Source organism: Equus quagga, unplaced genomic scaffold (genome assembly GCF_021613505.1).
Source record: "Equus quagga isolate Etosha38 unplaced genomic scaffold, UCLA_HA_Equagga_1.0 73442_RagTag, whole genome shotgun sequence".
In the NCBI taxonomy this organism is placed as follows: Eukaryota; Metazoa; Chordata; class Mammalia; order Perissodactyla; family Equidae; genus Equus; species Equus quagga.
Genome location: NW_025802777.1, coordinates 3,349,001 through 3,362,344, shown reverse-complemented (window position 1 = coordinate 3,362,344; position 13,344 = coordinate 3,349,001). Strand labels below are relative to the sequence as shown.

General features: G+C 44.0%; 1 protein-coding gene across 1 annotated transcript in view; it reads right to left on the bottom strand.

Moving 5' to 3' along the window:
• The window catches only part of LOC124234382 (Down syndrome cell adhesion molecule-like), a 684,040-nt gene that overhangs the window by 514,911 nt on the left and 155,785 nt on the right, over positions 1-13,344 (bottom strand). The window lies entirely within an intron of this gene.

Genomic DNA, 13,344 nt, shown 5'->3' with positions numbered 1-13,344 from the left:
TTTTTTAATGGTTCAAGTTCTATTGAACTAAAGAACAATGGAAGGTGGTAAAATTCAATGCTGGAACAGACCGTGGTAGAAGGGATCATTTCCCATGGACCTACTATGTGCCAATGGTCCATAGGATGATTTATAGATGTTCTCTCACTTATCCTCATGGCGTCTTCACAATATAAGTATTATTGTTTGTGCTTCGGTTCTTGGATGGAAAAATGGAGGCTCAGAGAAGTTAAGTAATCTCTCCAGGGTCACACATGCTGTAATGGTACAGCTGATCCCTGGCTGTTGGACTGAAAACCAAGAAGGAACTCAGAGATAAAAATCTCAATATTGGCGTTAGCCATGAAGTAGGCTGCACAGAAGAGGAGGGGGCCAATGCTGGCCTCGAGAATGAAGAGACGGCAGACGAGGAGAGCACTGCAGTGGGGGCAGAGGGCAGGGACTGACTGACCCAGGGCATGGGTGAAAGCCGCCATTAGAAACAGTGAGAGATGAGGCTGGAAAGAGCCATGGCCTAGGATTCCAGTCTTCAGTCCACCTGCATCAGAATTACCCAGAGGGCTTCGAAAAAGATAAATATCTCTGCCCCTAATCACGGGAGATATTTATTCTGAAGGTGATGAGCCCAGGAAGAAGCCTCTTTATAAGCCCTCCCATGAACTGTGATGTACCTGCCATGAGATTGGGAACCACAGGTGCCGAGGATCCCCCCAGAGAGCCAGCGAGGGGGGTATTTGCTCTGATAAGAGCCTGGAGCCTAGACTCTGAGCTCTGCGATTGCAGAGACTCGGGCTTGTCAGGTCTTGTGTTTCTAGCACCCAGCACAGTATCTGGAGTAGATTAAAATGTCTTCTGGTGGAGGGATGAGTGGATGGATGGGGAGATGGAGGAACGGTAAAGAGAAACATAATAAAATTCTCCTTCAATGAAGCTCATATTTGTGTGAGTTGGATTTGCATGGTGGCTACTGCCTGTAAACATAAACTCAACATTTTCAAATATCTTGAATTGAGTAAGAGGGGTTGACATTCTCAGCTCTAACTCACACGTGGGTGGCCTTCTGTCAGGGACCTGACTTTTTTTTGAGGAAGATTAGCCCTGAGCTAGCTACTTCCAATCCTCCTCTTTTTGCTGAGGAAGACTGGCCCTGAGCTAACATCCATGCCTATCTTCCTCTACTTTATACGTGGGACGTCTACTACAGCATGGCCTTTGCCAAGCGGTGCCATGTCCGCACCCGGGATCCGAACTGGTGAACCCCGGGCCGCCAAGAAACGCAACGTGCACACAACCGCTGCGCCACCGGGTCGGCCCTGGGGCCTGACTTTTTGTTTTATTTTTTCTAACTTGGAGAAACTACATATTTTGCAAGTGAGCAACTTTATCAATAGGAATTTTGCAAACATTGGAGCATCAGGGTCAAATAAGCTTAGGAAGCCCTGGGTTAAATGCAGTTACACAAGCCCCCTCAGCAGGAATTCTCAGAGCCTTAACTGTGCACTGTGAAGCTCTCAGGGGAGAAAACCATATCCACGGAATGCCTGTGAGCATTTCACAGAGCAGACTGGCAAGCACCGGCATGGGATGACCAAAGCTCAGCTAATTGGGCTATTTCAGCCAAAGGTGGCCTCTTCTGCCTTATTATGGGTTGATTACGTCTCCATAAAATTCATATGTTGAAGTCCTGACCCCCAGGACCTCAGAATGCAACTGTATTTGGAGAGAGGGTCTTTAAAGAGGTGATTAGTTAAAATGAGGCCAATAGAGTGGGTCCTAATCCAACCTAGCTGGTGTCCTTATATAAGAAGAGGAGATTTGGACACAGAAAGATGCCAGGGGCCACATGCAGGCACAGGAAGAAGTTGGCCATCTGCAACCCAAGGAGAGAGGCCTCAGGAGAAGCAACCCTGCCCTCACTTGATCTGGGATTTCCAGCCAATAGAACTGTGAGGAATAAACGTGTGTTGTTTAAACAGCGCAGGCTGTGGTGTTTTGTTATGGCCACCTGAGCTGACTGATACACGCTCTATTCCATCCACATCAGCTCCACTGAGACCCTCAGGCTCACTGTGCACAAGGATCACTGTGGACTTTCTTAAACTCCCACCTTCCCAAAGTCCGGCCCAGAGATTCTCATTCAGTTGGTCCAAGACAGGGATTCAGAAAGCCCGTGGTTTCAGAACCACACTTAGATTGCACAGCTCGGCCAAGCAAGAAAGCCCAGCACAGAGTCCACACTGGACAAACACGTTCTGGATGGATAAGCGAACTAACTCTTTCTAAGAAGAGTATAAAGCCAGGCTCAGACTTCATGACACTTCCCACTTCAGCAAGTCGTGTTTTGGGAAGGACCAAGGCAATGTATCTGCAGTTAGGACTCTCATTAGTATATGCACGACCATGAAAAGCTTGGGACATGAAGAATTGGACTTGCAATTTAAAATCTGAGGGGATCCATGATATATTTTCCTTTAAAAATAGATTTTAAAAAATAAAATGCAAGATTCTAAAAATTATTATTATTTTTTCTTTTTTAAAGATTTTATTTTTTCCTTTTTCTCCCCAAAGCCCCCCGGTACATAGTTGTATATTCTTCGTTGTGGGTTCCTCTAGTTGTGGCATGTGGGATGCTGCCCCAGCGTGCTCCGACGAGCAGTGCCATGTCCGTACCCAGGATTCGAACCAACGAAACACTGGGCCGCCTGCAGCGGAGCGCGCGAACTTAACCACTCGGCCACGGGGCCAGCCCCTCTAAAAATTATTTTTGAAGTCACTAGAAGCCAGACACTCAAATTCTTTTACCACATTTTGCCAAGAATGGATACAGGAAAACAAAAAAGCTTCATCTTGTTCCAGCTTCAGGTTTGGCCACAGAAATACACTGGGAGCCATCAAATCAATGACATTTTCGTAGTTTGATGTATAATGGCCTCTTTCGTGAAGCATTTACGTACTCACTTCCTGCACTTTTTCTCCTAATATTTCCCCTTTCTTCCTTCTATGGTGGTCATTCGATGTCCTGGAAGCTATGACAATTAAGGGAATTGTTCTCGGGCACAAGAATAATGTTTCTCGTGGTGTTGAGGATTTAATATCTACCCAGGCATTCAAAGCCACAAAGATGCAATAACCGAGGATGAAGTTCCTGATTATGAGCAGTGTAAAGCATGAACCAAGAGCAAAAGACTTTATTAGAGATGATGATACACAAAGATGAAATTTAGCTGAGTGTTGAAGGCTGTTAACTGAATTATGGGAAAGCAGTGAAAGCGGAAACTGATCCATATTTATGGGATAGTGTGATGCTTCAATACTGTCCTTCTTAAGGCATTCACTAGTTAGTAAAGGCTTATGGATAAGCCACTGGAAATATGAGGACCAGAGGGAAGAAGGGCCCCCAAATTCATGGCCAGTCAACAAGAACTCAAGGTGCCCTCCTTCCTGTTTTACTTTATATACGTGCTTTCCTTTGCTCTGTCTGGAGTGAACACTTCCATAATTGGCAAAACACCGTCACATTTGCTGGTATTGGGTCAAGGGCCTGAACACCATGTGGTTATTAGACAGTTATTTTACACATTCACTTTTAAAGCCAACTCAATTTAGCAAAAGGGATACATGGAAACTTTTAACGTGAAAGTGTATTTATCACGGTACTTGGTAAACTCAAGGAAACTCGCAGGGCAAGGAAGGAGGGATGGAAGGAAGAAGAAAAGAAAATGGTATTTAAACTAGAAAGTATTTTGTTTTGTACATGGAATATTCTAAAGCAATGGATCCTTTAAGCAGTCTTATGACATTAAAGATATTTCCTCCATAAAGTATAACTGGTGCAGAGTGGATAATGCATGATGAAAACTACACATGGATTATAACCGTGTATGCTCCAGGCCATAAAATTAACTGCATTAACTGGAGAGATGTCCTTATCGGAGGGGAGGCCGGAGGTGAAGGGCTGCTGTACTGTTCCAGCCAACAAAGGAAGTGAGCTGGGAAAACCATGACTGAAAGGAGAGACAAACGGTGGAGCAAACAATCTAGAACTTAATTACCGAAAAATTATGAAAATCACTGAAAGAAGTGCGTATCACCTGATATCCTGAGTTCCGATTTCTTGTTCCCAAAGAGAAATACTGGGACACTGACTTGATGTAGAGTCACTTCCACTACCCGTTGAACTTCCTACAAACTTAGTTTCTTTCCCCGAGTTCCTCTTAGTTTTCCTTCCTTGGATGAAATATTTAGAGATGACAGAACTATTGACATCAAACAGAAAGTATCTAGGAGGAAAGAATGGCAGGAAGAAAAGACTACTGGAGAAAATGGAACACAAAATAAACACAGTAAGTGGAGAGCTGGCGTATGATTGAATTTCAGTGTGGCACAACAATAGTCTCTTCCAGACTCTCCAGGTGGAACTGGACTGTCCCCAGGTCCCACCAGGTCTCACCAGGGACCAGTGGCTCCCTGCCCCATGCACAGGCACGCTTCCACATGCACACACATGTGCGATAGGAAGCTGTGCTCGGCCCCAGCCACCCAGGTCTTCTTCCAATATTTTCTTCCAAAGTTTCTCTTTGCTCTTAGATATGACGCTGTGCATTCATGTAGAGAATGTGCAACATCATAAAGATACAAAGCTGTTCAAATTTTGCTCTGGGTTTTTAAAGGAGGAAAATTTCAAGCCATGAATATTCATGGGACGTGCTAACTTTTCATTGGGAGCGTAAGTTTTCCCATCCTAAAATCATCACTTTATTGGTGTCTGCTTTGTAGGAGCCGTTCCAGTTCACAAGACTGACTGTAAGGACCATAACAGCATCCTAGAAAGGCCAATCGATTTGCTCCTAAATTATAACAGCAACAGTCTTTGCCTTAGTCCCTGTGTGTGAAGTGCTGCTTCTCTGATAACTATATTTACGTCTCTACTTCTGTAAAGTGTTTTGCATCTTCTGTCATGTTTCTCTATCAGACATATTTGAGAAAATAACTGTAAATAGCTTATTAAATGTCCCAAATCTAATAGTCAAAAAAACCTGGTTAAACGTCAGTCTTAGATTAGTGATACAAAGTAACATTTGATGTGTTACGGCAAATTGTATGTAAGTTTTTATTATTATTGAATAAATTTAGCTGACCCCCAAGAAATTCCATTATATAAACTATAGTCCAAGGCCTGATTCTCTGGTCTAAAATGGAAAAATTGCTCAGGACAGAACAAAGATTTAACAGTGCCAGCATAGTTATAAGACAGAAACTTTGGTATAGTCAGCATATAAACTACATATCATTTGAGAAGTCATGTCCATTCAAAGCATTCCTTCTGCAACTATTTACCTTCAAAACCCATCAGATTATAGTAAGTGATAGCTATTTTTCATCTCAGGACTCAGAAACCCTAGGATCTTCAACACTAATAAAAATGTGGCTGGTTTATATGAAACCACACATCTGCATGAAAAATCAGACACTTACATCATCCAGCTGTTTCTAAATGTCCAGATGCTCTGGAATGATTCACTCATGTGTCCTGCACATTGAAAGTGCGAAATAATAATGTTGAGAGTGCAGTAATGCACTCCATAGGGGAGGGAAAGACACTGATGTTAGTTAGAGAAATAAAATGAGTTCTCGGTACATACAAGAGAATACTGACGAGAAGATAGACAAGAAAAATAAATGGAAAAACAAAGATGGCAAAATGGTATATTTTGTATTCTTGCAACAATAAAAAAATAGGATTTTTAAAAAGTAGGATAAAAGATTCAGTAACTACTGCATTGCGCATATTCCCAGGGGTGATGTCAAAATATTCAACAATCTGTACAGTTATATAAATCATTAGTTAAATAAAAGATTAAAAATTTTTATCCAACTTTTTTCTCTGACTGTATACATGTCTGTACACGTATGCATACACACACACACACACAATAAAACTGCTCAGCAAGTGACTTATGCTATAGCGCCAATCATTCACCAAATTATCCCTATGCTTCTGATTTGAGTAACTGCTGGCATGACTGTTCCTTTGCCGTGAATGCCCCGAGCTGAATGATGCCCCGAACTGAGCCATGATTGGGCATCATACACTTTCTGCCCTCCCCTTATGTCGACGGCCATTAGTTCCCTGCACCGAGTTACAGAGAAGGTGTTTGGACCAGGTGTGCCCTGGATGCCAGCACTTTCCATACTGCCCGGACTTAAAGGACCAGTGCCTTGGCCTCAACTCCAATTCCCCACCTTTGCCTTCAGCCTCTTACCTGTTCGGCTGTCTCCGCCACCTCTGGACCACATCCCCGGCCTCTAACCTCCTTCTCTCTCCACATGTAAGAGGGTCCCCCTCCCAGGTCCCCATCACCTCCACGGCCTTTGCAGAGCAATGCCATTAGATACTTTGTAGTCCAAACAAGTAGACTGTTTCTGTTTACCAAATGGTATAGAAGAATTTTTTTTAATATTTAACAACAGATCATGCCACATTGTTGCATATTGGCTAAATACCTGCTCTGAATATATTGTCTTTTGCCCTGGTAATAAAACCGCAATACAATGACCTGGAATTTAGAACAATGACATGCAAACATTAGTAAGTAGTGGTAGAAAGACATGTGACCTGGCAGTTTCACGTTAGAGACCGCCTAGGAAGGGGTTTGAGTGGTGACCGTGCCACCGTGAGGTCCCCAGCAAGAGAAGTCGTGCAGGACAGGTTGAGTAGAGCCCAGGTGCACCAGCAAGCCCAGGGCATGGCAGGTCGGGCTGTCCCCTCTCTGGGTTAGTGGCAGCAGGTCCACTTTGCACTTCACTTTGCCTCCCCTGTTCTACCTGTTGGCATTGCCTTCTAGAAGGAGACCTGGACAGGGAGAGTGGCCTCTGCTCCAAGTGCATGCCTGGCAATGGCAGTGGTTTTGCTGGCCTTCCTTCCTACTTCCAATGTGGTCCGTACTCCAACAGTAGGAGAAAGTGGGGCTGGAACAAGGAGAGAACGCAGCTCATTGCGGGGATGGAGGATGGGAGGCCAATCTATGCCATTTTATGCGGTGACAAAAATCATGGATGAGGACTTTCTTTTTCTCCTTTGGACTGAACTGCTTCCAGAAGTCAAATACTAAAAACAAAAACCTTTTCATTGGGGGAAGGCTTTATTATCAGCTAAGCCTTTTCCACTCACCTATCATGTTTTGTTTTATGCCAGAGGCAACATTTCCATTATCATTACCTAAGTGCTTTGGCTCAAAGATAAGGGAGGATGTTTATCATCTTGTCAGGGATGTAGGCCTTTCAGCAGTTTTTACCTATGTCATCTTGCCTTGCGCCAAGGAGGAAGTCCCAAATGTGCCAGAATGTCATTATTAGGGAAGGAGGGAAAAGGAGGTGACTGGGTAGTGGGTCAGGCAAGAGCTTGGTTAAGGGGCTTTCCCAGTTCTAGTGGAGGGCTCCCAAAGGTTGACCAGCCATCCATAACCCCGACCTGGAGGAAAAGCCCAGACTCTGGCCTGGAACAGCATGGCTGGGATTGTGGGGCAGCCTTGGGAGTGCCCAGCCTTGGGGGTACCTAGTCCTGGAGGTGCACAGCCCTGGAGGCCTGCAGCTCAGGCCATCAGCTCCTGCGCTCTGGGCACACAGCTCAGTCCCAGACCCTGTCTCCTGGGGAGGAGAAGCAGCGCACATGAGGACAACCTCGGCTGGGTTTGGTTTTTGAGTCACAGTGTCTAAGGCTGCAGGGAATCGAGTGTCCCTCAATGATGACGGCAGGAGCTAATGGAACCCTCAGAAATAGTAGCAGACGTTTACTAAATATATTTCTTGCGAGCCTCCTACTTGGTTCAAACATTAGCACCTCCTCCTTCAGTCTCCCCAAGGCTTCCACATACCGACAAGCTGTCATGGCCTGCTCTAGGGGCCCACAGTCTTTGTCCTCACTTGAGAAGCAGATATATTCCGAACACTGGCTCACATCTTGTCTGTATTCTAACCTCAATGACTTCCCCGCCCTCTGATTTACACCTGTAAGAACAACGCCCTTGCTTCCTCCAACCTCAAGAGTGCTGTGAGGTCCCCGGAGTACAGTTCCTTGGTCATTGAAAGATTTAAATTCTCTGGTCTGTTGAAAACTCTCTACTCTGGAGCTTAACCAGGGCTGCGGTGCACGGTCTCCCAGACACTGCTGTTTGATTACCCAGGAGATGTCTTGATTTTGTTCTGATGGAAATATACTCAGTTTTAAGGGATGAATTATGTTTGGAATGAGTCAAACACGCCACAATTAATTCCCCCTTGGTCTGGGGAGGGGGGGTGTCATGTGACCCAATTCTGGCCAATGACATAAAAGTGGGAAATCTTCTGGGGGCTTCTGGGGAAAGTTTTCCTCCTTAACAAGGGACAAGCACAAGAGGAGAGCTCTGTCTCCCACCTACAGGACCTGGCCACTGTCCTGTAGGCCCGAATTTCCTCATTTAGGTGGTGACATCCTTTCTCCTCCATTCTGTGCCTTTTCCTTTGCTATTTTAATCTATATCATTTTACTGTAATAAACTATAACCATGAGAATAACAGCTTTTCAGAGTTCCATGAGTCTGAAACATCAAATCTATGGGTGATTTTGGGGATCCCCAACACAGTCTGACCTTCCTACATGGGTTCCCCTTGACAACATGGCCGGGGAGCAGTAGACAAAAAATGGCTGGGTTGGTGCGTCCAGCAGATGGACCTGGGAGAGTCTCATGGAGTTCCTACTTTCAGCAGGGTACAGTGAGCAAACAAGTATTTTCATTGTGCCCCAAAAGGGCCCCAGAGACTGTTGATAGAACCCTTTTTGAAGAGGCCTTATATTAACAGTGAAGACCCCAGAGGCCACAGGCAATCTGCCTAGACTGATGGAGCATGAAAGCTTCAGCAGCTGCCGATGTTGACCATGAAGTCATGTCAGTGATGGAAACAAGACCACATCCCCCGTGGCTGGCCTGTTCTAATGCCTCAGTCCCAGGTTAAATGCCTCAACACAGCAGAAGCCCCCTAGGTGCAGGCTGGAGGGGATCCTGAATTGACTGAACAATCCCTGAATGGATTATGATCATCGTGAGCTAAATAAATAAAGATTCCACCACCCAGCGCAATGAGGTATATATTACAAATTAAGTTGAGCTATACAAAAGTAAAATACCAATCCTAACACATGATATGTTTGGGGTTTAAGATTCAGAGCCATTACACAGGTAAAACCATGTTAGCTTTTTAACCCAATCGCCTACGCAATAATCCTGAGGTTGGCAAAAATCTTACAAATCATATCAACGATCAGGGAATGAACACAAACACCAGATATGCAAGCTGAAGTCCCGATTAACAACTTAAATGCAAGTGGATTTCTACGTTGAGTTCGTGGAAGTGTGTTTTGTACTTCCCAGTGTTGGTGCAGGAGCAACAGCAGCGTTTCTCAGCATCATTTTGATCTCAGCACACGTCGCAGGTTGCGTGTAGCAAGGGGATCCATTCCATCTTGATTGCTTACTGTACTCATTTCCTACAGCTGCTGCAACAAATAACCACAAAGTTGGTGGCTTCAAACAATATAGTTATTATCTTATGGATTTAGACATCGGAATCCTAAATGGGTCTCTTGGTGCTAAAATCAAGGAGTTGGCAGGCTGCGTTCGTTCTGGAGGTTCCAAGGGAAAATCTCTTCCTCACCTTTTCTGGCTTTGAGAGGCCACCTACATTTCTGGCTTCGTGGCCCCTTCCTCCATCTTCAAAGCTGGCAGTATCGGGTTGAGTCTTTCTTACCTAGCATCCCTCAGTGCCGTACCCTCCTGTGGCTTTTCCCTTAGAAGGACCCTGGTGACTACATGTGGCCCACCAAGTTAATCCACTGTCCTCTCCCCATCTCAAGAGCCTTAATCACACCTGCAAAGTCCTTTTGCCATGTAACATAACCATGTGTCCTGGAAACGAGGATGTGGACAGCTTTGGGACCAAATATTTTGCCGACCACACTTAGCAAGTACCAGAGGCCAAGATGCAGCCATGAATTAAAATGTCATCTCTGTCATTGATGTGCTCCAGTCTAGACAGGGAGATAAACACGGAAATGCCTATTTAGAGTCTGTGATCACAGCTTGCTTTCAGTAGGTCCTGAAGCAGCAGACCCTGGTTCCTGCTATCTTGCAGTGCATTGTCCAAGGCGCGCCACATGCATGTAGACATCCCGCCAGAAACTAGCCATTTCAGGATTATGCGTCTCTAGTCCCCTTCTTTGGGAAGCTAAAACACCACTCATTTCTTTTGTCCTTCTCACCTCCTTTTAAAGGCTACCTTCTATCTTTCTTGGAGTTTCTATTTAATTATCACACACAAATGCTAAGGACCTCCAGGTTCCTTATGAGTCCCTTCAAAATCCTCAGGTGAAAAATTTTCTTCTATTTTTGCAAACCTCATAGCCAAGCCCTGCTGTGCATGAGCGAAAGCTATCGTTACTTCCTCCATTCGTGGCTGCTCCGTCAAACAAGCTGCGCGTGCGGTTTCTTCGCTCCAGCCTCAAGTTGACAGGGAAAAGCTGAAACGCACTAGGAGACGCTTGGATACAAACAGCGTTTGTTGGGGCAAGCCCGCTACATTCTTCTTTAAAAGAACAAGATGGGTCATTCTTGCACTATCACTGCCACATTTCTGCATCGCTTTCATTGCAGCTGCTACCTCAAGACAATGAATTGCAATAATATAATTTCTCTTCCTAGCTGTATTTGATGTTGGCAATTTAAAGGCTGGAGTTTAATTACATATGACATGTGGACAAAAACGGCCATGTCTAATCATTTCAGGCCCACAGCGTGGAAAGCAAGAACTAGAAACCAACAGAATCCTATCAGCTCTGTTTAAGCAGGAGTGTGATGGTGGAAGGTATCTTATTGTATCTTATCGTAACTAACGCAGATCAAAGTTGAGAATGTGAAAGCTAAGGATACGAATTGCCAACTGCATATGAAGTACGCTCTAGATTAACTCCTTCACATAAGTATGGCAGGCCCCCAATTTTATGTCTGTCAAGAAAAACAAGCAACAGCTTTAAAAATTAAAATATGTACTTAATAAAAATTTAAAATAAAGTTGAAAGTAAAATAAAATAAATTAAAAATAAAATAATTTTTTTAAATTAAAAAATAAAAATCAGGTGACTCTATTTTAGCCCTATCTTGTATTACAAGAAAGTTTTGTGCGGGAGTCAGCTGACATGATATCTACACTCTACGCATGGGGTGGCTATCTTTCTGGATCATAACGGAATTTATAAATCACCTTAGCATGATCTTGGGTGGACTGAAGCTTACAGAGTCACGAGCAGTGTTCTTTCTTGATCAGGGATGCGCTGCCTAATCTTCTATCCCCAGAGGTCACTTTCTGGCTGACATGAGGAATACATCAATAATTAGCCCTTAAGATGCGATTCTCTGTTGGCCTAATTATTCGGGCCATTTTCACAGACAATAAAAGCAAATAAACCAGAGCACAACTCTTTTTAAAATGTAACAGGAGTTAAAAGCAACGTCAGGGGGCTAGTTCAAATGCCTTTCAAACTGCAAGGAAAAAAAAGTGAAATGGACCAAGTCTGGGGGTTTTATTTTCGGCTGAGAATAGGAGAGCCCGTGGGCCCCACGGAAGCCAGAGTCACTACAAGCTCTGATGACTTTTCCCAAAGCACCATGGCCTCTATTTCCTGGAAATCCCATGGACAGGCAGAAACATATCTTCTAGAATGTGGCAGTTCAATTACAGAGCGCTCAGCAGGAGAATCAAGGCTATACTGATTTGGCCAAGCACAAGCGTTACAAAGTGACACATTTTAACTTGTTTGTGCGCAGAGAATTTCCGGAAGGATGGATAGACAACAAACCAACAACAATAGGTTTCTATCTGAGGGTAGGGCATGCAGACCTGGGAACAAGGGGATGAGGGGCTAGGGTGGGACCAGAATTTTCTCCATACGCCTTTTTAACACTTTTTGAGTTTCGAACTACGAATGTATCACCTATTTACAAAAGCAAATAAAACAACAAGAATAAGCCAACAGTAATCTCCAATTCAGAAGATGCTACTTCGTGGGAACAAATTGGTCAGGCAAAGCTTTCCTGCCAGGAGCTGTCACCAGAAACGTCCACGAGGAAGAAGCCCCATTTCTCTTACAAAGAAGTTGGCTCATTTTGCCAGGACAAAGCCAATCGGAGCAGAAGAAAACATAACAAAGGCAATTCTACAAATGTCACCTCCTCTCAAGTTCATAGCACTAGCATTTAATTTCTGAACTGCCTGGATCTGCGAAGACACTGACCTTCTCGGGTTTTCTGTCAAGCCCTTTGGACTAATGTGCCTCTCAGACTGCTTCTGCCAAAGCTTAAAAATGAACTAATATGTGGTTTGCACTTACTTCATCAGAGTAAACATCATGTTGCAACGGAGCCAAACTGACACTCTAATAGGTCACAGTGAGCTGAGAAGGAATTTTATTGCAAATCCTCACCACGGGGCATCATGGGAATTCTACAAGAATCTTCATATTCATGAAGCTTAATTATAGCAAAATTGCCAATCTGTAAAATACGGCTGCATGTGAATACGACTTTCAAGTCTGAAACACGAACAACGAGACTATGGTCCCCCTGAGACCCCCTTGCAGTATGTGCAGAGATGCACGAGAGAAAGAGAATTAGAGGAAAAAACAGGAAGAAAAATAAAAACAGATCGAGAGGCACTCTATTTACCAAAAGAAATGGAAACGCCAATCACAAAAAAGGTCTTATTATGTACTTGTCATCAACCATAATATTCAAATTGGTGAATAAAGAATCAAATAAAATCACAAATTTAAGAATTAGTCCCGAAGATAATACAGATTTTAGTTACTGAGGTGAACAGAGTTGCAAAGGCTGTGTGCACATCCCACCTGTTCTGACACAGCCCTGCAATAATCGACTTGAAATGCTGAGTGCTGCTCTGGAGAGGAGGGGAGGCCTCTTGAAATAACTGGATGGAGGGGCTTCAGCAACAGACGAACAGAACCGTCACAAGTACCTCTTTGCCCACAGAGATCTGCCCATGTGTCTTCTAGAGTCAAAAATACACCCATGTTTCCAACTATTTGACAAAAATTGAGGCAATTAAACTCTGGCAGGGCTATGATTTCCTGTCAAAGAGATAACCTTCACCTTATGAATTCTTCTCTTCTTTCTTTTGGAAAGATTCTCTGCTGTGCTCTGGTCCATAGTAAATGCAGAATCCCATGGTAGCTCATGGCCCTTCCTGTCCACAACCACTTGGGGTTCGGGTGAATATCTATCTATCTATCTATCTATC